Here is a 27913-nt window from a genome sequence, read left to right as displayed (position 1 = left end):
TAATGATTTTTTTTCTTCAATACGATGTTAGCAAACACTCTATTTCAAGAAATAGTAAATATCTTTAGCTTGAAGAAAATAAGTGTTTAGAAAAAAAAAAGGCAATATATAAAAGAAAAGCTCAAAAACATTTACCTCGTATTCACCTTTTTTTGTTTCTTTGCTTGTAACGCAGTAAATAGCGGTAATTTTCACCTAGTAATTTATAGTCAAATGCACATGCCTGTTTTTTTGTTAATTTAATGCTACCTTCACAATTTACTAAAGATGGATGCATAGATGCTAATTAAATAACTCCTTAGTACAAGGCCAGTGAATAACAATCAGAAAATGTATTCCAATAATGCAAATACAAATATGTGTTATGGAACAACATCGAATAAGACTTTTTTTCGTCAATTAAAAACTGTTTTTCTTTTGGGATCATAGAATCACAATTCAGTAAGATTTAAAAGTAATAATTTCTAATAAATTACTTATTACATGCGTTAATATGGCCGAACTTGTAATTTCATAAACTGATCACAGTAAAATATTCAAGTAATTCTCAATTTAATTTTTCTATAAAATTTTCATACCGTAAAAAGTTTGTTACATCAACTTCAAGTTTTATTTATTCATTTATTTTATTTATTTTACCTTCAAACACGAATTTATTTATGGGCATTTAATATGTTTCATGATCATGCTTAAATATTGGGGGGAAAACATCAGTAAAAAATCTACGTAATTTGTTACTCAGAAAGAAGAGAGATGTTAAAAGTAATCTAAAAGTTCAAATAAAATTTTTATCAAAATATAAAATGAATCTGAAATGCACCATGCCAAAAATATAAAGTTAAAATGAAAAAAAAAAAAAAAATCAATAAGTATTTTTCTCATCCTCAAACAAACGAAATGTGTAGAATTTATTTTTTCACTGCTGGCTTAGAATCTAAAACTAGTTTTTAAATGGAAAACACATTAACACGTAAAATTGCTCGTATTATCAAGAAAACTTTAAAAGGGAGCACTGCGACTTACCTGGTTCGGGTAAACTTAATTTTCTTTTGCATACAATTTTGTTCAAGATATGTTTCCTATAAGTATGACGTAGCTAAAAACTGCGTGTTAAAAGAGAAAAGAATCGGAATTCAATTACTGATTCACCAAGAACGCACCTCACTCTGGCTGTCTTTCGTACAACATGCGTCTACGAAATCCACGAAAATCCAAAAAGAAAAGAGAAAGAAATAAAGAAAACCACGCCAATGAGACTGTGGGATACGGCGGATGTGGCAATAAATGCTTGTTTTTACTTTGCCAATGGCAGTTTGATGGACCAAGGAGAGGGGCTGAATTTCAAGGTCACAGGACCCAGCTGGTTTGAAAGTCGAAAGGGACATTTCCCCGTTTCGGACGGAGTAGGTGACACAGCAAAAAGCAGACGAAAATTTGGAACCTGCAGTTGTTGCACGAGGTTCTCGTGTTCTGAATTGACTCAAGCGCTGAGAAAATTGCCGATTACTGGGAATATTTAAGGGGAGAGAATGCTGCGTTTTATAAAATCAGTATCTTTCGGAAAAATTTTGTTGATGCGAGATGCAACAACTGAGAAAGGAGAGGGGTCTTTCGGGAAGGGGGGGGGGGGTCCGGACCCCATGGACCCACCCCTTGGCTACGTCCTTGCCCCCCCCCCCCCCAATGATTTTTTCTCGGTACGCCACTGAACAAGGGTATATCTATTCGGCTCTAATTTGGAGTTTCAGGGTCTTTCAACCCTTTAAAACTGGAGAAAATGATCTTTTTTTTTTTGACAGAAGCCGAATATATTAGGTATAGAGTACCTATTTTTTTTTCAATTTCATTGTTTGGGGGAAGATGACTAGGAAAGAGGAGGGGGTGAAAGTCGTAAAAAATAACTATAGAAACAAAGTGTAAACGACCTCATTGCTTGTTTATTTTGAACTAGTATATAGTACCTGCACGGCTTTGTCCGTGGTAGAAAATTAAAAGGCCATTTGGTTCTCATGTATATTTACAAATAGTAGAAGATGAGTTTCTCGCAAATTGGCTATGTTCATTTGCTTGCCCATGTTACGGTTCCACGATATGATAATTTGGTAATTTACTTTTCCACGTTGTGATAATTTGCTCGGTAAAATTTTCTTAAAATTGGAATAGAAAAAGAACAAAATCGAATTTTTGAAAAATCGCTTCGAGGTGCACACCTCCAGGCTACAGACTAGCTTTGTGCCAAATTTCATGAAAATCGGCCGAACGGTCTAGGCGCTATGCGCGTCACAGAGATCCAGATATCCAGACAGACAAAGAGACTTTCAGCTTTATTATTAGTAAAGATTTCAAAGCATTGTGTTCAAAGTGCTCAAATGACCGTTTTCTCGAGGGTGTGTGTTAAAGTGATTCGTTTACAACTTTTATGCCAAAAATAAGTCTAGTTGATAGCTATCACGTTTTCGACCAAATAATGCCAAAAAAAGTGAACTATAATATTATGTACTGCACGTATTTTTCATTTTGTTCATCGCTAATGAAATAATACCTTCGGGGACGAGCTGTAAGTAATAAGTTAGAATGGCTGTTAGTATTATTAGTTAACTCTCAACATGAAAATCGTATGGTGTAAATTAAGAAGTTTATACTGAAAATAATATTTTAGGTTAATTACATTTGTAGCATAAAACCCAATCAACCCAGTTCGGAAACGGAAAAAGGTCCAGTTGCACCCTTAATAAAATAAAAAATAAAAAAAATAGTTTCTCGTGGTTTTGATTAGCTCATCATCAGGTAAAGCTCATTCTTCAAGCGATAAATCAAAAAGGTATTTGAAACTCAAAAGTACAAATAAACGTGCACACACAAATGAAAAAACTTTAGTCTAATAATGTGCTGTTTCATATCCTCTCTCCAATTTTCCCCTTTTTTTTTATGTATGTCATTTGCTTCGAAAATGAGCATTTATGTAATACTTTACCACTGCTATGTATACAGAAACTAGCACTTTCAATTTTGAAATACGTAGTAATTATAAAAATATAAAATAACTTAAAAAATATTTTGAACAAAATAAATTTATGTTGGTATTACTAAGCGCATGATGAATTCTTTTTTAAAACTTCAATGTAGTTTTTCTCATTTTTTACCATGAAATTTAGTGAAAGTAATTTAAATGTTAAAGTAAAAATGAATGACAACAAAATAGTAAAGATATCGAAAAAAAAAAAAAATCTTGCGCAGAAATATCGATGAAATATCTATGAAAGTCTGAGGTTCAAAAGGCGTAAGAAAACCTTCCGCGAAAAAAATATAGTAAGGATATCGTATCAAAATAGTAAAGTATCAAAAAGTATCAAAAAAATAGTAAAGTATCGTATCAAAATATTAGTTATCAAAATAGTAAAGATATCGAAAAAAATAAATCTTGCGCAGAAATATCGATGAAATATCTATGAAAGTCTGAGGTTCAAAAGGCGTAAGAAAACCTTCCGCGAAAAAAATATAGTAAGGATATCGTATCAAAATAGTAAAGTATCAAAAAATAGTAAAGTATCGTATCAAAATATTAGTTATCAAAATAGTAAAGATATCGAAAAAAATAAATCTTGCGCAGAAATATCGATGAAATATCTATGAAAGTCTGAGGTTCAAAAGGCGTAAGAAAACCTTCCGCGAAAAAAATATAGTAAGGATATCGTATCAAAATAGTAAAGTATCAAAAAATAGTAAAGTATCGTATCAAAATATTAGTTATCAAAATAGTAAAGATATCGAAAAAAATAAATCTTGCGCAGAAATATCGATGAAATATCTATGAAAGTCTGAGGTTCAAAAGGCGTAAGAAAACCTTCCGCGAAAAAAATATAGTAAGGATATCGTATCAAAATAGTAAAGTATCAAAAATAGTAAAGTATCGTATCAAAATAGTAAACATATCGAAAAAAATAAATCTTGCGCAGAAATATCGATGAAATATCTATGAAAGTCTGAGGTTCAAAAGGCGTAAGAAAACCTTCCGCGAAAAAAATATAGTAAGGATATCGTATCAAAATAGTAAAGTATCAAAAAGTATCAAAAAATAGTAAAGTATCGTATCAAAATAGTAAAGATATCGAAAAAAATAAATCTTGCGCAGAAATATCGATGAAATATCTATGAAAGTCTGAGGTTCAAAAGGCGTAAAAAAAACCTTCCGCGAATAATCCGTAAAAAAAAGCTATTTGTCAAACATTGTGGTGTTTAAAGTAAAGGAATTACGGTCCCTATGTTTGTGGGCACATAATCCACTTTGTCGACTGATTGCACGGATGCGCGTAAAAAGCATGTTTCCATCTTTCGCATCCCATTTGGATTCGAAAAAGGAACAAAAAAAAAGAAGAATCTTTTGTAGAGCAACCCACGTATAATTTTTCGTCCCGCTCCATGTGCTGACCCAGACCTTCGCCTTGCACCGTTCCTCCAATTTGGCGAAATAAAAAAACGGCGATACCTCGCCAACTCGAGTAGGAAAAAAAATTCACCTGTCGCCTCGCTTGGAACCTGACCCAAAGCCAGCCAAGGAGCTCTCGGCTCTGATTCGCTGGTGCCGCGTGACGTCAGGATGGGCTTTCTGCGCAAGCGCTGCCTACACACGCACGTTGTGTCTACTCCGATGGATGGCCACAGATTGGCAGGACTCTAGTTCCTACTGGAGGTAAGTTCTATTTTTGGTTACTTGTCACTTTCGTCAGATTCGAATCCAAAACTTTTCCTGTTGGTCGGCGCCTGATTTCTTTTTTCTTTTTTTTTGGATCGAAATTTGTTTTGAGTCAAGATTTAAGAGTTTACGAAGATTTAGTTTCATCCAATTTTTCCAATTTCAATCACGACCGATGAACATGTGAAAGTTCGGAGATTGTTTACTTTTGCGGGGATTAAGGAATGAATACGTAAGTCTTTGTCTTTTGTGAATCTTTTTTCCAAGACTTTAACCAAAGCATCTTTTATAAAGAATAAAAAAAAATTATATTTCTTGAAAAATAATGTTTTTTTAAAGTGATGGCCAATTTGTAAAATGTACCCGTAATACGTAAATATGTAAGTCTTTGTCTTTTGTGAATCTTTTTTCCCAAGACTTTAACTAAAGCATCTTTTATAAATCATTAAAAAAAATATATTTCTCGAAAAATAATGTTTTTTTAAAGTTATGGCCAATTTGTAAAATGTACCCGTAATACGTAAATACGTAAGTCTTTGTCTTTTGTGAATCTTTTTTTCCCAAGACTTTAACCAAAGCATCTTTTATAAAACATTAAAAAATATATATATTTCTTGAAAAATAATGTTTTTTTAAAGTGATGGCCAATTTGTAAAATGTACCCGTAATACGTAAGTAAATACGTAAGTCTTTGTCTTTTGTGAATCTTTTTCCAAGACTTTAACCAAAGCATCTTTTATAAATCATTAAAGAAAATTATATTTCTCGAAAAATAATGTTTTTTTAAAGTTACGGCCAACTTGTAAAATGTGCCCAATTTTTCCTTTTAAGGGAAAGAAATAGAGTCCAGTTAAAAATGTTTAACTTGTATACATTGACTTTTCCTTTGATATTTGCATTAACATTAATGAGTATATTGTGGAATTAAAAATATTTGTGTGTCTGTAGATCGATTGTTTTGCACGAAATATTCCATTGTAAAATTTGCGTTATGGTGTGAAAATCGTTCATTCAATGCTTTCTGCCAATAGAGGAAAAACTGCATCTTATTTACTCCCTGATTGCTCATTTTTCATTTTGTTTTGATCGTCTTTGATCATTTAACATATCTTTGATCAAAAACATAAATAATATTTGAATGCGTTAAATATTGCCTAATAAACACATAGCAAGACTACTACTTAACCATATAGACTCTTGTTAAAATTTAGAACTCGAAATGCAAAAATAAATAGGGATTGAGGCTCCGTGAGAATTATACTGGCTTTGTTTATGCAATGAAATGAACGTAATATTGCTCGGAATATCGTAATTATGTCAATGCTTCCGTCAACGCTTAGGAGAAAAAAAAATTGCATTTCTTAATTCTCTCGGAATTTTACTCCGCAAAACGTTTGAAAATAATGATTTTTGTCTGACGTCAGTTTCTTTTGATTGCAATTTGCTATTTTATAATTATTTAGTGTATAATGTCTTGTATTGCAATAAATTTGCGAATTTCTTTTCTGGTGCTATGTACACTGATTATAAACTGGGTTATTGAATTGTTATTCCTTCAGCATTACCGCTGCATCTATTCCGTTTTTTGTTTTTATAATAATTTAAAAAACAAGTCCATGACTGTCGCTAATATTATTAAATATTATTACCATTATTAATTGTTATAAAATGAGTAAGAACAATATAGCCCTCTATTGTTATACATGAACAAACTCGCGTTATACGTTGTTATTAAATAGCTAAAACTGATTCCGTGACTTAAAAGTTTAGTTTTGGAGTGTATACAGTTTTTCCAAATCGGACTAAGTACAAACAACTCGCTGTAAATTGGTTTTCTCCGCGCACTCTTTAGTTTTGCAGTAATGAGGCAGATGCGGAGTCGTCTTCTGATTTCCTTTGTTGATGCTGATAAAATATTGGAAAGTGTTATCCGGACCCTATTTAACCGGACTTTGCTTAATCCGGACATCCATTTAGATGTAAATCAAGGGTGATTGTGAGTTCATCAAAAAATACCTGAAAGTTTCAAAGCGAGAAGGGGGGGGGGGGAGAATCTTTGGCCCCTATTACTTAAGTGCACCTTTGCCATAGTATTAAATAGTTCTGAGTCAAAATATTGCGTGCACATTTAATTAAATTTTTAATGGATTACAAAGTTACTTTTGAGCTGGTGTTATACAAATTATCTTGACATTTGTCCATCTTAAGGGATAGTTGTCCATCTTAAGGCTCTTGCAGGTATATTTGATGAGTATTATATAATTTAAAATAAATTGCGGAGGTAGGGAGATAAAAGCATAACGAAAAAAGAACATAATTCCGGTATTTTCATGTCTGAAAATACCGGAAATACGTCCGAAAATACCGGAAATTCGGTGAAATACCGGACCACAATCACCACTGTACAGCCTGTAAAAGGCAATATTGTTTTTCTTTTTGCAAGCCGTATCGTGTATTTTAGTCATTTTTCCTTATTCAGTTTTATATTTAGTTCTCTTGAATTCAAAATATAATTGTTACCGTGTACAGTAGTTTATTAAACTTGCCTCAATTTATTGGTCTTTTTTTATATTTTAATCCGCGCGTACTTTCATTAACTCGTATTCCATCTTAGTCCGAATGGATGAGGGTCTACTGTATGTATTTTCATAAGGGCGACCGGTAACGCACAGAGAAAGTACCGTGTCGAATATTTAAACGCGATCACAACAGTTGAGCCTATTTTTTAAAATGATAATGATAAATAATGTTTTTTTCTTCTTTTAATTCTGATTTTAAATGTCATCACTGAATGTAGGTTTGAACGTTTACACCAGTCATTTAAAGGATTAAGTAAACGATTCGCTGAAGTGAGCAACGCAGTTTGCAACTTTTTAGCAAACTACTTTTTATACCAACAACATCTTCCATGCATGCCTTTGTCATCTTTCGTGCCATTATTAATCTAATATGAAATTGATTTTTATTTATTTTTCTTATATTTGAAAACGAACCACTTATGATAAAGAACCACCTCATAAATCGTCGGGTTATGATAATGAACCATATCAAATTTTCCCCCATCATTTAAAGTCTTTTTATTTTTACTGGATATAAATATTTGGCGAAAATGGAATTGAAGTTTCAAATAAAAGGGAATTTAGAACCCCATTACTTGTGAGTTTCAGTGGCCAATGTTGTCCCTCCCTTTCCCCTACGTTATTTCACTTTCTTTATCATAATATTTAATATTAGGATCAAACCTACAAGCCTTCCTTCCATTTTTTGTTTCGATTGCACCACGCAGTAGACGTAACATAATGTGCAAAACTTCATACAACAGTTTCTAATTTTTCACTAGTGTTGACTTAAAAATTGACTACGGTTTCTAATTTTTCACTAGTATTGACTTAAAAATTGACTACGGTTTCTAATTTTTCACTAGTGTTGACATAAAAATTGACTACAGTTTCTAATTTTTCACTAGTATTGACTTAAAAATTGACTACGGTTTTTAATTTTTCACTAGTGTTGACTTAAAATTTGACAACGGTTTCTAATTTTTCACTAGTGTTGACATAAAAATTGACTACAGTTTCCAATTTTTCACTAGTGTTGACTTAAAAATTGACTACGGTTTCTAATTTTTCACTAGTGTTGACTAACAAATTGACTACAGTTTCTATGCTCTTCTTTTTCTTAATCACTCCCCCTTTTTTTATTTCTACGTTAAATGTCCAACCCCTCCTTTATTTCGTTTTCTTTACCATTTCTGTGCCTCAGGGCCAAAACAAGGTATGTCACATAATCGCTACTTTACAGAAGAGAGAGAAAACGTTTGTCTCGCGCATGCAAAGGATGAAACGCGCGCTCTTTTAGCACTGATGAAAATGACGAAGGATTTATTTATTTATTTATTTTTGTGAATATTTGGGGCTCTCCGATGGGAGATTATTGTTACCTGTAGACCATTGTGATTGACGATTCGGAAAATTTGGAGACAGCATTGCAAAAGTGAAAACTTTGATAATGATTGGTGACAATGCAATGCTCCTGTTTTATCATTCGGTAAAATTCGGAGTTTCAATCCTCCAATTAAAAATGCGAAAAATGGGTTTTTTTCTCCAAAAACACCACAACAGTAGACGTAAGATATTTTGTAATGCTTCAGGAAACGAGCATTGACTGCGGTTTCTAATTTGTGCGTTTGAAATAGTTAACTTTTCCCACGTTGTGGTCGTTTGTGAATTTGAAATTGGTACCAAATCCTCCCGGCGGAAGCACGTGCGGCATAGCAATCACTTTCTTAAATCATCATTCATACCCCAGAGCCATCTATCGGAGAACACTCTAGTCAACACGACGCTCGATCCTCAAGGAACACTCGACTTTTCTGCATTTCTTTCGAAACTTTCCATCATTTAAAATCTCTTCTCAAATAATACACTCAAAATCAGACTCAATGAGGGTGTGTGTTGGTGAATTGCGTTTCGGAAAAGACTTTAACAATCTTTTTTATGACGACGAAATGATAGATTCGAATCATTGTTGGCCTCTTTTTTTTATTCCGGCACTCAGAGAAAAATATTTATGTATCTATTATAAAGGATAGCATTTTCCCTAAAATGTCAAGCTTGTATTATAAGCTTTTTTCGAACTCTAAAGGTTATTTTATCTAGTATATATTCTGAATCGGATAACTTGTAAGTGAATTGCAGAGAATTCTTAAAGAAATTCTAAGAGTATTTCGCATTTATAACAATTCATTTCTCGCTTTTTTATTTCTTCTGAAGTATTAAACTTATTTTCAAATGCTTAGCTTTTTATGTATTAAACTTGCAACGGAAATCTATTATATCCATGCTGGTCGTCACATTTGTATTTGTAAAAGCAAATCTTTGTCTTATTGTATCAGAAAATGAAATTAATTATTCGTATTTCTTTCTTTACGAAATACGAATACTCAATTTTAGTCTCTCTTTTTTCTTCTTTTTTATTTCAATTCCCACTACATTGAAACATTGTTGAGCAGATACATTTTTACACGTTAATGTATTGTACGACGCAAGGCCCGACTAACTAAAAGTGAGACCCAAGGCCCACAATAATTTGGAGGCCCCCTGAGGGCTATTATTTTAAAAATGTGTGTATTTTTTGTATAGTTGTAATGCTTGCATAATTCTTTAAGTAATTTGGGGCGCCTTAGGAAGAGGGGGCCCCAGGCCCAGGCCTAGTAGGCCTGTGCGGTAATCAGGCCCTGGTACGACGAGACAAACAATGGTGTGTCGTGCAGAGATACTTTTTAACGCCTCTACAGGAGTATTTCACGCAGTGTAAATCGGACGTACGCCTTAAAATTGAGTCACTTTATATTCCAAATAAAAATTTAGTATCTTTGATTTTGAAGAAAAAAAAAACGCATTTTTTAATATTACCGTATTACTCCGAATTAAGGCATGCCGCATAATTCGTGGGTCACCAGATTTTCAATACACTTGCCTGGTCCTTTCCGGCAGGCCGGAAAAATCGAGGTTAGGAAAAAAAATAATACTATAAAAATATATGTTTAGCTTAAAAATGAATATAAGTTCTATACATATCCTATTAGTATAAATAAAATGTTTCATTTTGTAAAAATATTTACTAACAATGTCATTTGTTATTTTAACAAGAAAAATATTGTTTAATAACGAATAATTTTTATAAAAATTAAATTAAAACTAATTAAGCAAACAACTAATTAAACTAATTAAGCAGTAAATTACCGCCCCTAAACCAATTGTTAAATAATTTACTATAGCTATTCAGTAAATAAAAATTACTTACCTCTCTAAAAAGAACCTAAAATAGTTTATTTAGAAAAATTATGAACAAATAATCGCAGTAACTATGATTGCTTCTGAATTGATTACTTTATTGGCATATAATTAAATCCGTTAAAAATGCCCTACAATAAAATAACAAGCACATATTATATGCAATACACTTTTTTTTTAAAGTTACTTTCGGGATCTTTTTTTTTTTCTTTCACTGGTTTGCTTTCTGATTGGAACTGAATGGGAAAATTTACTTTTGTTTTGTTGCAAAATAAGCCTCGCATTATCCGGCATGCCGGAAAATTCGAATTTCCCGGCATGCTGGTCAACCTGGCTTTTTTCCGGCATGCCGGAAAATGCGGGGTGATACGGTATATTAGAATACTTTGTTATCTTTTCAATACAAAATATTCAAACTGAAAATAGTTGGCATTTTTTCTTTCCTTTTCGCCTTCTATTTCATTCTTGGATAGCGTTTTGTGGTCTTCAATTGCTTTCGTATCCTTCACTCCTCTAAAAAAAAAATGTCAAGGAGTATTTTCAAGCCTTGGGGGGAAAAAAAGAATCTCTGAAGCTGTCTGTGACATTGCTCCCTCCTCCTTTCCAAGTTTTAGCGTTCCATCATCATTTTTACCTATCATTAGTCATCATTTTTTGCATTCATTAATGTTTTAACGCCACGCTCTTCTAGAGTGTCTTCTTTTTCTCGTTCAATAATTTCCAAAAAACAATAATTAGATAATCAGTTAATCGCATTTCGTTGTTAATATTCGAACGTGCAATGAGGGACTGATGATATCACGCTTTAAAGGGGGGGGGAGGGGATTGTGACAGTTGGTGACAAAGGGGAGGGGGTGACAAGAGATGTGACGTCACAACTTTTTATAAGAATGTCAACATAAAATAGCGGGACGCGTAACAAAAGGGGGAAAGTGTACGGTAAAGTGTGTTGAAAAGGTCAGAATTTTCTAAGGTGCTCATTTTGTCCAGTCTCATCTTTGCAGGTTTTAAATTAACGGAGACATTTGTTAAAAAAAGAAATTCACTATAATGGATTTTTTTTTTCTTTGGGCTTCTGAACTACACATACTTTTGGCTTAAATTCAAGAACCTTTGCTCAATTCAAATCGTTAACTATCATTTTTTTTCGTGAGCAAACGTTTCAACAGTTCTTTCTCCCTTTTGCCCTCAACTTTTTTCTTTTTTCGACGCCTATAAATCTTTTCGCAACTTATTGCTTCCTTTTTTTTTGTCCTGAAACTTTTCTGAAGTTTCCAGAGGGTTGGAAAATACTAATATGTTGTATGCTGTTTCATATTAGTTAAGGATTTAAAATTTTTTAAATCTATACGCATTTTACATTTGTTTAAAATAGCATGTTTTGTGTAATATTGCAATAATTGTGCACACTGTTTACTGCTAGATAATCTATATTTTTGGTTATTGCTTTATATAAGGTTGATTGGGGGAAGTGGGTTAATGGGATAAGTGAGTCCCCCCCCCCCTAAAACTGAAATATGAATAAAGTTTTCAAACATTTTTGCACATGTTAAATTTCATCAGTGATAGGTTATGCACATATTTTGGAATCGTGGAGTTATTTTCTAGGGTTATAGCACTTGGTCTTTTTTAAAAAAAAAGAAGAAAAAATCTTAAAAAATTTTGTTTGCGAGTTCAATCAACATTTTTCAAAAAAGTGTTTCCAGTTTAGTTTTCATTATTTTTTTATGATAATTAATTTTTCACGTATAGTTTAACTTAAATTTCATACAACAACAATTTTGCATAAAATATTATCAATAAGTGTTTAAGAGGAGGGGTCCCACTTACCCCGTACATTTGTGCTATACGGGGTAAGTGGGTCCCCCTAAAATAATGGGGATTTCAAAATCAAATGCAACTCTGATTAAATATTTGTATTGGTGAAATACAAGACAACTTAGTAGGAATGGATAGTTCAGTTACAAAAACTCCTTAGCCAACTTTACATAGACGCAGTCATTTAGTGTCTCCAATTTCATTTTCAACTTATAGTTTTGGCAAATTTACTCAAACTGATCTTAATAAACTCTTATTACGTTCATTAAAACACCTTTATATTTAAATATATCCCTATAGGCTTTCAATAAATTTCACAAATGAAATTATTTTGTTTTTCATTTTAAAATTTTCCTTCATACAGATTTAAAAGACAGTAAATATCTCATAAAGGGATGCATTTGCTAAAAATAATTCGGATTAAAAATTTGCATACTTTATCATGTAAGACCCCCATTCTCCCATTCTCCCTTTTTAGATATGCTTCATAAAAATTTAAATAAAAGAGGGGTGACCCACTTACCCCTTACCATGGGGTAAGTGGGCACCCATCCGACTTTTTAAAAAACATAATCGTAAAGATTATTTTAAGCATTTTTTAAGAAAATAATGATAAACTTTTCTTTATTAATATTGTTCAAGATAAAATAAGGCAATAAGTTTTTCTTTTTTTTCTTTCAAAACTTTTGTATAAGGTTTCAAAAAACGAACTATTCTCAAAAGGGGTCCCACTTTCCCCAACCAGCCCTATTACGGTATAACTTTTAAAGTTTTTTTTTTTTTGCGATATTTAGAATATATTGAGCTGTAACAGAATTCTATAGAAGAGAATACGATCGATTGTATCTATCTATAGCACAGCCAGAAACTTCCTTTGCTCCATCCGGAAGGAAATTTCTCGCTGCGCTACGGGCAGATAGATCTCGATCAAATCGAACACAATCGAGTGAAATATGTCCCTTAGTTCGAATAAAAAATCCAAACCGATTGTTTGTTGCAAAACTATCTTTTAGAAACATGTAGTCGTCAAGTATTCTTTAGAGCATAAAAATTCGAAATAAGAAAAAAAAAAGCGATTCAAAAATTAACATTAACTGTTTCAAAACTGCAATCATTGATTGCGAAAATGTTTTTTTTTTTTTTGTTCAAAAACAAATCCCCCCCCCCCCCGTTAATCATTCTAAAAGTCGTGTAAATTCACTAAGTATTCAAGATACTAGAATGATGAGTCGTAGGCTATTTTAACACTCCGTCGGGCGCAATATGTTGTAGAACACGATCGGGCGCATTGAGCCTGGGAAGCACACTTTGATCTACTGATCTTTTCTACGCATGTTCACATTTTCTTACAAAAAAATTGTCAACTACAAACACCAAAGAAGAGAAATAAAACAGTTTTTCATGGATTTTCGAATATAACAAGTTTATTTGAGAAAATGAATATACATTTTTCCATGAGCTATTGATTGGGCGTGGCTAACTAAAGAATTCGGTGTGCCTAATAGATCAGTTGCGCCCGACGGAGTGTTAACAAATGCTAGCAAACATTTGAAGGTAGTGGTCATTGTGTCTAGTCCAGTTCTCCCTATTTCAGGAAGTCCAAAATTCGGCATGATTTATAACGGCTACAAATGGGGGGTGGGGGGTGGCTATATGGGATGTTTCAGAATCCATTTCTATTGATTATTTACATGTATGACTTTGTATGTATTGCTTACCGGAAAATAGTACTCATTGGACATTTTCGAATTGCGCTTACAGTGAGAAAAAACCTTACGTTAAAAAAAAAAAGACGTTTTAGTCTAAGACGCATGATTTAACCTAATTCCGCCAGTAAGCCTATATTCACTGGCGGAATTAGGCTTTTTAAGAGCTTTTCTAATTTTTGATGAAGATCAGGGCTTCATTTCTATCGAAAGGGGTCTAATGTTGAGTAGGGTGGTTCGAAAAAAGTCGATTTTTTTTTCGGAACCACGTTACCTCTCAAACGTTGTAGTTAAATATCCTCAATTGGGGAAAAATAATAAAACATTCTGAGATGACATGTTCAGTTCGCGTATAAGGCTGAAAATTTGAAAAAATATGTTAAAAATTAAATTTTTCAAATATTTTTAAATTATTATTATTTTTTAATATTTATAGTGCAACGGCCATAAATTATCAATATATGGCATGGTTTGAACCTAAAAAAATTTTTTTTAGCTTTTGCATAAGGTCTTTGGTTCGCGCATACGCCTCGAATTGGGCTAAAATCGCATAAAATTTGAAATAACGTATTTAATATACAATAATACATACATGACATATTTACGTTTCAAAAGTATTTTAAATGCTTTAAATTTGTTGAATATAATCATTTATTGCAGTATTATTCGTACAAGTATAGTTACACTCATTTATATGCATATAAAACATTACACGTCATAGCTAATTACAGTATGATTGCCATGGCATGTAATGCTTTTATATGCATACAGATGTGTGTGTAACTATACTTGTACGCATACTTGTGCTGTAATAAAAGATTACATTCAACAAATCTAGAGTTTTTTAAATACTTTTGAAACGTAAATATGTATGTATTATTGTGTATTAAACAAGTAAATTTCAAATTTTTGTCAATTTTAGCCCAATTCAAGGCGCATGCGCAAAATAAAGATCTTACGTAAAAGCAGTAAAATATTTTTTTAGGTTCAAACTTTGCTATATAATGATAATTTATGATTGTTGCACTATAAAAATTAGAAAAAACATAATTTAAAAATTTTTGAATAATTCAATTTTTAACATTTTTTCAAACTTTCTGCCTTATGCGCAAATTGAAGATGTCAACTAGGATTTTTTCCCCCGTCAATTGAGGATATCAAACAACAACTTTTGAAAGATAACGCGATTCCGAACTAAAAATTCGATGTTTTCGAGCCCACTAGTGTTGAGGTCTTATTTGAATAAGTTAATAGTCTGAATTCCGTCACGTCTTTAAAAATTTGCAGAATACCGTAAAACAGGGACTGAGCCCCCATGGAAATGGAGCCCTGATCAAAATACATAAGTAGCTTGTAGTGATCCTTGTTATCATCGTAAATGAATGAAATCCCTATGTTTTTTACTCACTTTTATTCACTCTTTTTTTTTTCGGCTCAGCAATACCGAAGTGCTATATGTTACCCTCACAATGGTATCGAATGTAGATACCCTTGATGTGAACACATGATTCGGGGAGGATGTAAGTAGACCTTTTAAAATTTTGGGTAAAGCGCGTTTAAACTTCAGATCCTGGATAGGATTTCATTGAATTGTTTTTCAAAACCATACTGTAAACTGTATAGTAGCATCTAGCAGAGTTACTAGTACTATCTCTTACCCCAAATTTGGGCATTGGTTCTCCTATCGTCTATACTGGTTATTTCCAATTTTTTAAATTTGGCACCTAAATCCCTTTGCTTCTCACTGCCTCGACCCAAGTTTAAGATGCTCCTCGGTTTTCGTGGCGAACTCGGGGCATCCTTAGCTTTGCAAAGCTTCTGCTGTTCGGTTTTATGCAAACTTTAACATCTGAGGCGAAATACAGGTTATTTACGCGTAAAAAAGGTGGTGGGGATTTTTGATATCCTGTATTTTGTTTGATGCACTGTAAAAAATACCCGTAATTTCAACTGGTTTTTCCCTTACATTTGACGGTTTAAACCCGTTTCGTTGACAAAACGGTTTTTCCCCGTTGTACGCTTCAGCTATGAACGGTTTAAAACCGTAACTTTGTCCTTGTATGGTAAAAGACCGTTATGTTGACGGGTATTCTCCGCAACTTTTACGGTTTTGCACAACCAACACAGCTGTCGGTAAAAAACCGCAAATTTTACGGATTTTTTTTTACAGTATGGGAGTTAAGCACCATCCTTCAGAGTCCGAATGATTGCAAGATCTTCTCAGTTTGGTTTGCCCTGAACGACGTACGTGTTTATTTAATTAGAAAACAAAACATAAATACATGACAAAAACATATAGTGACACATGATCCTGGTTACAAATAAAATTCTTGACTACATATAAACTGAATTCACTGGCCAAACAGTTGAAGCCCGGAGCTAAATGTTTAGACAATTCCTTTTTGTTTGTAAATAGTTTTTACGGGTTGCTTCTCGAATCGTATCTTGTCTCCCATGCTTTCTTACTAGGTCAACCAACCATTCGCCCATCATTTTCTCCCCCACGTGAGTCCATGAGCTTGACCTCTGGCCACAAAAAATGCCGCCAGGTCACTGACCTAATCCCAGAGAAACAATGGCCAAGCCGTCGCCAAAATCAAAGTTCTCTCTGTGCTATTGGAAAGCGTTGCTCCATTTGTGTCCCAAGTTCTTTTACCTTTATCACGTGGGAGGATACCGTAGTAGGTCAATGTTTTGCGAAAAGATGAAGAGAGGCTGGCCAAATAACGGTGAAGTTTTTCCTCCAGCAAAACAAGCGAGCGCTTGATCGAAAGTTGACTACTGGCATGATTAGCTTTTCCTATTTATTAGGCACTGAAATGGCTGCTAGCCTGAATTCGGAAGCAGTCGCAGATTACTTTGCACAAGTTGTTAGCTTTTTTTTTCCTGCTTCGTAAATTCTATTTCTTTCCTTTTCTTTTCACTATTAACTTCCTACTTCATTTCACTCATCGGATACATTCTTTTGAGCTACGTTTTCACCTTTTTCCGATTCACTTTCTAAAAGATCTTTCATTTTCAAGGATAAGCAAATGTATCTCGTCCATCCATTTCGTCCATCATTTGGATACTGTATTTAAAGCTAATGTTCGAGACGATTATTTTCAAATATTCATAGACCTATGTTCACATGCCACACGAGCTCTCTCTTTCTCTCTCTCTCTCTCTCTCTCTCTCTCTCTCTCTCTCTATATATATATATATATATATATATATATATATATATATATATATATATATATATATATATATATATATATATATATACATGTATATGTATGCATATATGTAATGGGATTCGAGCCATCTATTGTCAATTAAATCGGAATTGAAAATTCGTTTCGAAGAAACGAATGTTCCAGTATATTGGTAGTCGTTGTAGCGGGGTTTCGATGACGGCGTTCTTCAAAAATAGTATTTATGGTATGAATGGTCTTTATTGCCATCATGCTATCAAGACGTCATAAGCAATGACATATACCCGAGAGAAGGAAGCATAGGTAGGAATTTTAGGGCGGGGAGGGGGGGGGGGGGTAACGAGGTTTTTGGAAAAATATGCCAATCGCTATGGATCGAAATGTAAGCAGTTAATTATATCTTCTGCGCATGCCACCCAACCGCGTCCTTTTGAGTCGCGGAGAATATCAATTAGAAATGCACGATTTGTAAATTAGATTTCACGATGACCATACGACTACGAGATAAGCGATTCCTTTTTTACAGTCACTTTTATACAGTTACAGCTATTTCCTAGACCATCCTAGAAAGTTGGTTTGTCTCTGTTCAGTAGATACCAGGACTGCGGAGTCGGAATCGGATTGATTTTGCTGGCAAAGGAGTCGGAGTAGCAATCTTTAAGGGGTTACTGTACCTCAAAAATGACCAAATTATCAAAAAAGTTTTTATTGCTTATTTCGAAACTAAACAGTAGTCCAAACACAGTGGAAAAGTTTCATTGCTTTAGTTCAAATATTTAAAAAGTTATGAATGGTTTTAGGTCATGCTCGCTATGTGTTCTTATGCAAAAAGAAAACTTTAAATTGATTTTTCTCGATGATCGTTTTTTTTGTGTTTTCGTTTCCTAAAAATCCCTAAGGATTTTTTTTTCTAATAAAGATACAGCTTTAAAGTAATTTTTTTTACAATTAATATAATATATTTAACAAAACTGTGCATTGGATAAGCATTTTATAAATTACTCAAGTGTTTAGAGCATGTTATTCCTTAAAAAACCAAATTTTTTTGAAAAAAATTACGATTTTTTCCCTAATTAATCACAGAAAATTTTCTAGTGAACGCAAAAGCAAATGAATGCACATATTTTTAGAGATGATGATTGTGATCGTTTAGCAAAAAGATTTTTTTATATTAGTTTAAAAACAAAAAAGCCTTAGGGATTTTTAAAAAATTGAAATTTTCCTAAATGTTTTGAATTTTTTAAAAAAATAAGCAATATTTTAAAAAATTTTTAAAAAATTATTGATTGCAAAGTAAGTAAGCATGTTATGGTTTCAACAAGAAATAGAATTTACTTAAATTTAAAAAAAATGCTTGAAAGTTACTGTGACCCTTTAAAATTCCAAGCCTGTCTTTTTCTCCTCCGACTCCACCTCTGCCAGTGATGCGGAGTTGGAGTCGGACTGACTTTTGGTGTAGAGGAGTCGGAGTCGTTGGCTCTAAAACCGTCGGAGTCGGTCATTTCCCTTCCTCCTCTGCAGTATACGTCGAACATATCTATCTCGAATTTTACGGGAGAGAAGAAAAATTCGAGATATGGAGGTTTCGAGATACAGAGGTTTTGAAAAAAGTTCTAAGAACAAGTAATTGGAGCAATGACTCGAAAGTAAAACTTTGGAAGCAATTTTACAAATCAACAATGTCCCCTTCCTCTCAGTTTCAGAATGGATATAATTGCTGGAAAACTTGCTTTTTGTACATAAAGTTTTAATTCTGGAGGATTATGTGACTGTTAATATTAAGACAAATGCTTTCTGTCTCCAAATTCCAGTCAATAAAAATCGTTGGGGATTTTATTTAAGAAAGACACTTTAGTCGAAATTCGAGCTATGCAGGTTTTCAGAAAATTTCATTCGAGACAAACCTGGGGAAAAACATTCAATTAATACTTTATGTGAAGGGAAAATGTAAAACTTCGACACAGAGAGGTTTTCGAGATAGGCAGGTTCGAGATAAACATGTTCGATTGTACTACAGTTAGTTAAGATTAATAAATTTCTAAAAATAGAATGGTGCATAAATGTTCTTTTACCAAGATTTCATTATCATGGTTAGTAGGTTCGCAAACTAGCAAGTGAAAGACTTAAAATGCACCGCCAGCTCAGTTATTCCATCCGAGGACTGCAGTTTCGTGCTTTTTAGCACTCATCAGTCCGGAATAGGAATCACATGAGCTAGAGGCGAAAAACCTCTTAAGGGAGACAAGAGAGCCAAACAAACTGGTAGCTATACATTGTATACATTAGCATTGTATGCATAATGTACATTACTATACATTAGCTATACATTGTACACATTAACATTGTATACATAATGTACATTACTATACATTAGCTATACATTGTATACATTAGCATTGTATACATAATGTACATTACTATACATTAGCTACCAGTTTGTTTGGCTCTCTTGGCTCCCTTAAGAGGTTTTTCGCCTCCAGCTCATGTGATTCCTATTCCGGGGCTGATGAGTGCTAAAAAGCACGAAACTGCAGTCCTCGGATGGAATAACTGAGCTGGTGGTGTATTTTAAGCATTTCTGCCTTTGCAGTTGCTTAGGACGGTAACTTAATACAAACTAGCAAGTTAAAGGTCTTTAAACGGGGTTGGCCTTCAGTTTTGGTTAGTTTTCTTGAGATGTAGCGCATTACACGCTTGAGATCCCCTGAACCACTCGTTCCCAGCAAAATGTTTGATACTGAATTGACTACGACAGGGAGATTTGAAATATTGCACTCCGTAAGAAGTCAAACGTGTACCTTTCTTTGTGCGGGACATATTAATGAGGTAACCAGCTTATTAATAGCGCAAATGGCAGATAATATTGCATTCACGTGTTTTAGGGTTACAAGGAAGCCGTTTGTCAATGCTCTAGTGAGGAGATTCGGGATGGAAGGAATCGGAAAGAAGTTAATTGAGTGACTACAAAATCGTGACTTTGTTTCTCAATGAAATAGTAGAGCAATTTACATATGGTAGTAAAGTATTAGGAAAAGTCAGGTTGGACGTACAACTCAGAAAGCTCGATCACCCCTATAGGGGCTCTGTTACAAAACTTCAATCGGAAAGAAGTTAACTGAGTGACTACAAAATCGTGACTTTGTTTCTCAATGAAATAGTAGAGCAATTTACATATGATAGTAAAGAATTAGGGAAAGTCAAGTCGGACGTACTACTCAGAAAGCTCTATCACTCCTATAGGGTCTGTTACAAAACTTCTTTCTAGCTAAATCTTTATTCATCTCTGTTTATTAAGGGAGCTTAACCCCTTCAGACCTGGTGTTCGGTATACCGGACATACATTTTTAACAGCTGCTAATCATTTAATAATTGATTTAATTAGTTGATTTTTTTTGTAGTTGACTCTTTACATTCTGCTTATTATAATCTGTGAAATAATTTTCAATCAGCACCGTAACGGGTAGTCATTCCAACATTGTACTAGCAGGACTATGGTGTTAATATTTGAACGTAAAAATGTATAAGCTGGACAATATTTTTAGCTTTTTGACGTACTTTAAAGTGTTTTTTTTCTTGAAATAGTTTTAGGAATGACATTTTTTTGCTCAGCCCACTACCACACTAAGCGTTTTGGTCGCATTTTCGCTTCTCTTACTTTCTTTATGCTTCCTTATTGAGCAATCACGATTGCTTATCGTTCTCACTTGACTGTTTTTGGCGTTCCTATGATTTTATTTTCCCACCAGCACCCCCCGCAGCATCACCCGTCGACCGGCTCCTCACGATGCTGCACCTCTAGCGTAAACCGTCTCCAGGTTTCGTCAATATCCTACACTTACACTCATACATACACGCACCTACACACATATACATATATACACCTACACTTACACTTACACACATACATACACATACACACGTACACAAGCACATACACACACAAACACGCACACACCTACACACTCACATAGACACAACTACCCACACACTCATGCCTGCACACAGACACAAACACATATGCCTACAAACACATACACATACCCCCCCTCCCCACACACACACACCTACACACATAGACACAACTACCCACACACTCATGCCTGCACACAGACACAAACACACATGCCTACACACATACACATACCACCTACACACAAACACATATACCCCCACACACAAACACACACGCCTACATATACACACACACTCGTGATTACCAAAAACATATATATAATTTAAATTCAAGATAACAAAATTTAAATTAATTTTTTAAAATTATTTATACTTTTTCTTTATTTATACTTGCACTTCATTTCATGTCCATCGTGGATAATTTTCTTAATTACAGACTCAATTTCGCACTTACGGAAATAATTCATGATGCACTTATGAAGGAAATGCGTTAATAACTACGAGAAAAATACCATTTTTCGATAAACTCAACTTTCGATAAACTTCAGTGCATTTTTCGAAAGCATCTTAACCAACATTTTTAGCATATTACTTGGAGTTTGGTTAGATAACCTGCTTTCGTTATATCTATTTTACCAAATATTACTTTCCATTCGAAAAATCTTGTAAAGATCTGTGGTCCACAGATCGAGGGGGTCGAAGTAGTCCTATATTTCCTATATTTTCAAGAAAAGCATCAAAATCGTCCTATTTCCTATATTTTTTAAAAATGTTCTATATTTCCTATATTCCCGTTTTTTGTTGTTGTTGAACCAGGAGGACATTAATTTTACAAATTTTGGTGCAAGGTGCACTAAAGGAAAAGATGATTTTACCGCTTTTTGCCATTTTTGCAACTGTTCAGTGCCCATAAGCAATACTGGATTTTCGCAATTGAGGCAGCATGCTGAAACGGTCAAGCATAAAGAAAACTCTGAAAAACGTCAGAAGGATCCTTCTCAAGCTCTGTTTGTTCTTAATACAAGTGTTAAATTGTTCAGTTTAGATATAAAATCAAAGAACAGTGGAATTAGTACTTGGGTCGTGAGTGAGGAAGAAAAAATAAAAATTTTCTTTGTTCAAATTTTGTTTAATTATTTCGTCTATAAAGTACACTTTTTTTTTTTTTTTTTCAAAAATTATTCTTTCAACTACAGGAAAGTCATTTCAGATGTAAGGAATAATTTGATTTGAGTTTTTTTTTTTTTTAACAAAATCATTGATAAGAATAAATAAATAATATATGATATGTATTATTTCTTTTTTCATAGCAAAATTATTCATATAATGTGTCCTATATTTGTCCTATATTTTTTGTGGAAAATGTCCTATATGTGACAAGTCGGTCACTTCTACCCCTGTGTGGACTAATTACTTGTGACTCTTTATCATAATTTTCTGGTAAATAAACAGATGTTTTTCTCCATAGGTTGTGTAGAGTTGTTTTGGATGAAAAATTTGTTAAAGGATACTCTTCGCAGAGGAATTCGCCACATTGAGTCTATCAGTAAGTGCACTTTAATATCTTTATGGTTGTATTTTTAACATACATGGGGCATCAATAGTACTGACCCCGATGATATTTTATGCCCTAAGTTTTTTTAAAGGAAGGTATTAAACATAGAACAGGAAAGCAGGGATGCAGAGTCGGAGTCCGGAGTTGAAGAATTTAAAATTTCAAAAGACGGAGTCATCCTCCCTCCGAGTCCAGAATCTGCCATGGCTTTGGATTCTCATTGATTTTGGAGTTTGGAGTTTGAAAGTTCTAAAATTCCCGCTGTCGGTTGCAGACAAAGTTACTGATCTGGGGGTCTTAATAAGTCAGGATTTAAAGTTTAGCCAAAACAGTGCAGCATTGCTAGTAACCAAGCCAATAAGATGCTTGGGTTTATCAATAGATCTATTTTAAACAAATCTAAGGCTAAAAATGTACAGTCTTGAGCAAAGAAGAGACCGAGGGGACATGATTCATTTTTTTAAATTTATTAAAATGAAAGATGTTACGGGGCTAAAGTTTAGCACTGAAAACAGGACAAGGGCTCATTGTTTTAAGCTATTAAAATCTCAGGCTAACATGGATATTAGGAAAAATTATTATTTTAGCAGGGTAGTGGAACCTTGGAACAGCTTACCGGAAGAGGTGGTCATGAGCAAGGGAGTAGATAGTTTTAAGAGGGCCTTTGATCTTCACTGGGGATTGTAAATTGACTAGGACCACTCTAGCTGGGCCCAGAGCCTGTTGCTGGTCGTCACTTTTGTATTTGTATTTGTATTTTCCTCCCTGTTTCGCAGCCCGGCAAAGAATTCAAATTCTAACGTTTCATCGATGGTAATTTAGTGCATGTTGGGGATTGTGGGGTAAAGTGAAATTGTGAAATATTTTCCCTGTTTTTAGCACCACCAATCAGTTAATGTTTTAACTATGTAGTGAAACATATAGGCTACTGCAGTCAGGTAAAAGTTATGCGTGAAGGTCAAAGAATGATATTACAAGCAATTTTTTAAAAAATGATACTCGTATTGCAATATTTGTCGTAAGTCAAAAATTATTTTTCTTATTATCAAAAAAGAAAAAGGTTTTGTGAAGGATACATTTCCAACATTTCCAACAAAAAAAAAAAAAAAAAAAAAAATACAATTCGCGCTTTTGTGATTCATTTCATCAACTATATATTTTATATGAAAGACAAATGGTATAAATAGTATTATCTTACTGCAAAAGCATTTTAGGTAAAAAAAAAAAACACTTTGTCTATTAGATCTACAATACATTTTATATAAGACTTCCAAGTGACGACGGAAATGTTTAGCTACTTAGGTTGCTATAATTATAGTAGTTATTATAGTAATAGAAGGTCCTAAACAAAATGCATCATTTTTACTTCCTTTTACAAGAAAGGAAGTATTGTATTCGCGAAAAAAATTTCACTCAAAAATCGGCCTTAATTTCCATTTTTCTCACTCCCGAATGAATGTTGAGTTTTTTTTTCGACCACGACCACAAGTGGATATATGCCTAGGAACCTACAGACACCCGAAATATCCATTTTGACAGCCCCCGAATTAATTACATCGAATTTTCTCGTGACGTCCGTATGTACGTATGTATGTGCGTATGTGTGTATGTATCTCGCATAACTCAAAAACGGTATGCCCTAGAAAGTTGAAATTTGGTACGTAGACTCCTAGTGAGGCCTAGTTGTGCACCTTCCCTTTTGGTTGCATTCGGATGTTCCTAAGGGGGTCTTTTGCCCCTTTTTGGGAGAAAATCATTGCTAATTTCGATGCAAACTCAAGTGGTGTTATAATTTGTCGGACACTTGGCGATATATCGCCAGTCTATTGCTCGCCAAGTTTTTCTTGGCGACAAATTTGGCGATTTTTTTTTTTAAATTTGGTTTCAATTTGGCCACTGTTGGTGATATTTAGAGAGTAAACAATTGAATCACATTAAAATAGCCAATAATGGGGAAATGACATTAATTTGGAGTAAAAGGAAGTCATGTGATGCACAAATCAGCTCGTTTTAATAGGTAAACTACTGACGAATTGACGGTATGTATGCGTTTTTCCAGGGGAAAAAAAGAAACATAGTTCTTATCTATACAGTCGTATAAATAAGAACCATGTCGCTGTCTCATTTTTCGACATGCTGTTGAAATATAGTACAGTGCAGAACCTTTTATCCGGGAACCAAAAAACCGGGAAACCAGAAAACCGGCAACAGTTTGCAGATTTTCCCGCCATTTTTTAAAAATACGCATTTTCGGCAATTTTTGAAAAAATAAGTTTTTTTTTTTTTTTGAAATACCTAAAAGAATATGAACTGTTTCTTAAAAAATATCATATTACTAACGCAAAAACTGGGGAAAATGTTTACAAAAACGAACTTCAAAGGGTTGACCTTTACGTGGGGCAAAATTTCCGAAATATTGTCTTGAACTAAGAAGTACACTCTTAAGTCGGAATTTTTCGTGTTTTATTCTAACTGAAAACTAAAGAAATAAAGAAATGAATATTGTCGAATTCTAATGCAATATTTTATTGAATGGCCTTTAAAATTAAAGCCGTTTAGAGCGTCAGTGATGTAGCGAAATTGCGGGAAACGCCGAAAACCAGATTCGCGAATTTTCCGGAGAGTTAATGGTGGAATCTAGAAATCGTTAAACTTATGACTATAATAATACTGCAAGAACTCATAAATCTAACTCCTATTGATATTGCAAAAAGCAATAGTTATCAATAACCGCCGTAATCACAAACACAAAATCTTTATAAAAAAAAATTTAAAATAAAACGCGTTCATGAAAACAAATTTTTTCATACAGAATAGCAGGAAATTCGCCCATTTCCGTTCAAAAACTTGTTTCAAGCCCTTCCCTTCATTTTTTTTTTCTTTTTCGTTTTTAAACATCGAAAAGTGGTTTTTTTTTTTTTTCTTCTTTTTCAGATTGAATGTGAGGGTCTCAGGTCTTATGAATAATTTGAAGTTTTTTTGTGTTAATTATTCTTTCACTAGTAGTTTTTAATATTTCGATAGTATTTATAAGCATTTCTGAACTGTTTTCTTCTTATTTTAATATGTATTACTATTTATTATAGTAATTTAAGTTTTCTAAACAATCGGCTAACAGAGGTTTTTAGCGATTCAGAAAACCGGAAAATTCAGATATCCGGGATAACGATGGTCCCGAACTTCCCGGATAATTGGTTCTCTACTGTATATATTGATATATTTCAATGGCGTTAAGTCTCGGTGTATTGGACAGAATGTGAAAATGTCCATGCATCTTTAGAATGTTAGAATTAAATTGGGAATATTTCACGCATGAACAACGAATTTAACACAGGAATCGAAAATAATATTGCGCTATTTAAGAGAATGACTACCGGAACGTTTCATAAGTGTTGCATAGCTAACTTCACCATTAAATACTATAATTCAGTCTCGAAAGTGGAAAAGTTTCGAAATATGAAACCCCCACCTTCGAATTCAGACCCCTCAATAGATATATGATCCCTGTATCAGTTTTTTCTGTAAAAATATGTTTATACAGTCCCCTTGTTAGTGAAAATTTCTCTTAAAAATTTACCTACTCACTTAAAATAAACTTCTGCCTTCTGCGTCTTTAAATTTTTCCTTTGAAAAATTCCTGAATTTGATCAAACAATGGAAAACATTTAGGGTTTTTTAAGAATTTTAAAATAGTTTGAGTTTCTTCAGTGAAAAGTCCTTTTTACTTCCTTTTACAAAAAAGGAAGTATTGTATTCGCGAAAAAATTTTCACTCAAAAATCGGCCTTAATTTTTATTTTGCTCACCCCCGAATGAATGTTGGTTTTTTTTTTCGATTCGACCACACGTGGATATATGCCTAGAAACGTACAGACACCGGAAATATCAGTTTTGACGATCCCCGAGTTAATTACAACGAGTTTTCTCGTGACGTCTGTATGTATGTGTGTATGTGTGTATGTATCTCGCATAACTCAAAAACGGTATGTCCTAGAAAGTTTAAATTTGGCACATGGACTCCTAGTGGGGTCTAGTTGTGCACCTTCCCTTTTGGTTGCATTCGGGTGTTTCTAAGGCGGTCTTTTGTCCCTTTTTGAAGGGAAATCATTGTTAATTTCGATGTAAACTCAAGCGGTGTTATAATTTGGCGGACACTTGGCGATATATCGCCAGTCTTTTGGTCGCCAAGTTTCGTCGCCAACTTGGCGACAAATTTGGCAATTTTTTTTTATTATTTTTTTGAAATCTGGTATCGATTTGACCACTGTTGGTGAAATTTGAGAGTAAACTATTGAATCACATTAAAATTGCCAATAATGGGAAAATGACATTAAATGGGAGTAAAAGGAAGTTATGTGATGCACACATCAGCTCGTTTTTTTTTAAATTTTTCCATTGTAGAAAATTAGGGCAATAGACAGTGAGAAGAGTTTTAATTTCTGCTGCGTCCCGTGCCCCAATTTCAGCGAAATGAGAAACTGGAAAGTTGTGATTCGTCTGAGACGATCCAAAAAGACGAAATGGATGAGAAGTGTTATTTTTTCAGTGCGCCCTTCTCTTAAACCGGTTTAAACCTTTAACTCTCATTCACGAATACGGCTTAGACCGATGCTCTCCTTCGCGATCAAACCATCCCTGCCTTCATTTTTAAACCGTTAGATGTTTGTTCTTATAATTAAATGATCGACAATTAGTTAAACATTGGAATATCTTTTTAAGCATTCTCTCGAGATTTTTATAAGGTCGAAGAGAAGACGCTTATCTCTGGATAACAGATCGAAAAAATATCGATTGATAACGCTAATAGATTATTTGTTAATGAACGACAATTAGTTAAACATTGGAATATCTTTTTAAGCATTCTCTCGAGATTTTTATAAGGTCGAAGAGAATACGCTTATCTCTGGATAACAGATCGAAAAAATATCGATTGATAACGATAATAGATTATTTGTTAATGATCGACAATTAGTTAAACATTGGAATATCTTTTTAAGCATTCTCTCGAGATTTTTATAAGGTCGAAGAGAAGACGCTCATCTCTGGATAACAGATCGAAAAAATATCGATTGATAACGATAATAGATTATTTGTAAATGAACGACAATTAGTTAAACATTGGAATATCTTTTTAAGCATTCTCTCGAGATTTTTATAAGGTCGAAGAGAAGACGCTTATCTCTGGATAACAGATCGAAAAAATATCGATTGATAACGATAATAGATTATTTGTAAATG

At 33.6% G+C, this 27913-nt stretch overlaps 1 protein-coding gene across 1 annotated transcript in view; it reads left to right on the top strand.

Annotated features, from left to right (window-relative positions):
• The first annotated feature begins 4657 nt into the window (after nucleotides 1-4657).
• The window catches only part of LOC129233099 (myocyte-specific enhancer factor 2-like), a 150891-nt gene continuing 127635 nt past the window's right edge, over nucleotides 4658-27913 (top strand). The window contains exons 1-2 of the mRNA XM_054867159.1: nucleotides 4658-4690; nucleotides 22590-22667. The gene's annotated coding sequence lies outside the window, so the exon portion shown is untranslated. The remainder of the gene's footprint in view (nucleotides 4691-22589; nucleotides 22668-27913) is intronic.

This window comes from Uloborus diversus, unplaced genomic scaffold (assembly GCF_026930045.1).
Source record: "Uloborus diversus isolate 005 unplaced genomic scaffold, Udiv.v.3.1 scaffold_17, whole genome shotgun sequence".
Taxonomy (NCBI): Eukaryota; Metazoa; Arthropoda; class Arachnida; order Araneae; family Uloboridae; genus Uloborus; species Uloborus diversus.
The sequence above is the reverse complement of the archived record's forward strand: the minus strand, read 5'-3'. Positions and strand labels throughout refer to the sequence as shown.